Here is a 2500-nt window from a genome sequence, read left to right on the forward strand (position 1 = left end):
CTGGTGACGTTGCAACGGAGGCAGGGCGCGTTGCAACGTTGGCTGGGAGCGTTGCAACGGATGCTGGTGACGTTGCAACGGAGGCAGGGCGCGTTGCAACGTTGGCTGGGGGCGTCGCAACGGAGGCAGGTCGCGTTGCCACGGTTGCTGGTGACGTTGCAACGGAGGCAGGGCGCGTTGCAACGTTGGCTGGGGGCGTTGCAACGTTGGCTGGGGGCAGTGCAACGGATGCTGGGGTCGGTGCAACGTTGGCCGTGCGCGTTGCAACAGAGGCAGGGCGCGTTGCAACGGATGCTGGTGACGTTGCAACGGAGGCAGGGCGCGTTGCAACGTTGGCTGGGAGCGTTGCAACGGAGGCAGGGCGCGTTGCAACGTTGGCTGGGGGCGTTGCAACGGATGCTGGGGACGGTGCAACGTTGGCTGGGCGCGTTGCAACGGAGGCAGGGTGCGTTGCAACGGATGCTGGGTTAGGTGCATCGTTGGCTGGTTTCGTTGCAACGGAGGCACCCGCCGTTGCAACGATGGCTCGGAGCGTTGCAACGGAGGAGCCAAATTTTCATATCTCATAATTGGCTCGTGCATTTTTTCTAAAATTTTGAGGGAACCTTGGTAATATTATGTGAAGGCTGCACAAAAAAATCCAGGTCAAAAATCGCACGTTTGCTCCGTTTTTCATTTTTTTTGAATTTCCGGCTTTCCGGGCGGTAAAAAAATCGGCAAAAAAAATCGGCACGGTGTAAATTCACCAAATTTGGGGGATGGAAAGATCTTATTTTTCTAGAGGTTGTTGCAAAAAACGGCGTCAAAATTCGACCTCTAGAGCACTTTCCTTGAGTATGTCTCCTCACGGAAAAGGACGTCTACCCGTGGCACTTTGGTAATGGCTCGGCAGCCTATTATAGGGGGGAGGGGTGTCGTGATGCTGAAACTCGAGTTGCCCAAAGGCTTGCTGGGCGCAATGCCAGCAAGATGCACGTTGCCTTGCCATCCCCTAGGCACACTAGCAAGCACGTTGTGGTTGTGGTGTGCCGCCGGGCTCCCCCGCCCCCCACGGAGGCACCCGCCGTTGCAACGATGGCTCGGAGCGTTGCAACGGAGGAGCCAAATTTTCATATCTCAGAATTGGCTCGTGCATTTTTCGTGAAATTTTGAGGGAACCTTGGTAATATTATGTGAAGGCTGCACAAAAAAATCCAGGTCAAAAATCGCAGGTTTTCTCCGTTTTTCATTTTTTTTGAATTTCCGGCATTCCGGGCGGTAAAAAAATCGTCAAAAAAAATCGGCACGGTGTAAATTCACCAAATTTGGAGGATGGAAAGTTCTTATTTTTCTAGAGGTTGTTGCAAAAAACGGCGTCAAAATTCGACCTCTAGAGCACTTTCCTTTAGTATGTCTCCTCACGGAAAAGGACGTCTACCCGTGGCACTTTGGTAATGGCTCGGCAGCCTATTATAGGGGGGAGGGGAGTCGTGATGCTGAAACTCGAGTTGCCCAAAGGCTTGCTGGGCGCAATGCCAGCCAGATGCACGTTGCCTTGCCATCCCCTAGGCACACTAGCAAGCACGTTGTGGTTGTGGTGTGCCGCCGGGCTCCCCCGCCCCCCACGGAGGCACCCGCCGTTGCAACGATGGCTCGGAGCGTTGCAACGGAGGAGCCAAATTTTCATATCTCAGAATTGGCTCGTGCATTTTTCGTGAAATTTTGAGGGAACCTTGGTAATATTATGTGAAGGCTGCACAAAAAAATCCAGGTCAAAAATCGCAGGTTTGCTCCGTTTTTCATTTTTTTTGAATTTCCGGCATTCCGGGCGGTAAAAAAATCGTCAAAAAAAATCGGCACGGTGTAAATTCACCAAATTTGGAGGATGGAAAGATCTTATTTTTCTAGAGGTTGTTGCAAAAAACGGCGTCAAAATTCGACCTCTAGAGCACTTTCCTTTAGTATGTCTCCTCACGGAAAAGGACGTCTACCCGTGGCACTTTGGTAATGGCTCGGCAGCCTATTATAGGGGGGAGGGGTGTCGTGCTGCTGAAACTCGAGTTGCCCAAAGGCTTGCTGGGCGCAATGCCAGCAAGATGCACGTTGCCTTGCCATCCCCTAGGCACACTAGCAAGCACGTTGTGGTTGTGGTGTGCCGCCGGGGTCCCCCGCCCCGGGTCCAAGGTCGAGCACGTGCGTCTGGCTGCTGCGAACCCCGATCACCGAAGGACCAACAAGAAGGGAAACACGTCCGTGCACGGCCCACCTAGGCACCACCTAGGGAGCATGGCGTGGTGGAGTTGTGCCTTGGGCACACGCTCGGGGCAACACCTTGTGCTCGACCCAGGACTAGGGGGATCATCCCAAGTCCGAGCACGACGTGGGATCGGCGGGCGGCCTGTGCGCCCCCGCGAGGGGCAACGCGGCTTGCGCAGCCCGACGCTTGGCCAGGCCTAGTGTGGCGCACGACGCGGATGATGGATATGCGTGCGGCAGCGGGTGTCGTGGGCAGGGGGCAACG

This window comes from Arachis ipaensis, chromosome B7, assembly GCF_059453495.1.
Source record: "Arachis ipaensis isolate K30076 ecotype BB chromosome B7, ASM5945349v1, whole genome shotgun sequence".
Lineage (NCBI taxonomy): Eukaryota > Viridiplantae > Streptophyta > Magnoliopsida > Fabales > Fabaceae > Arachis > Arachis ipaensis.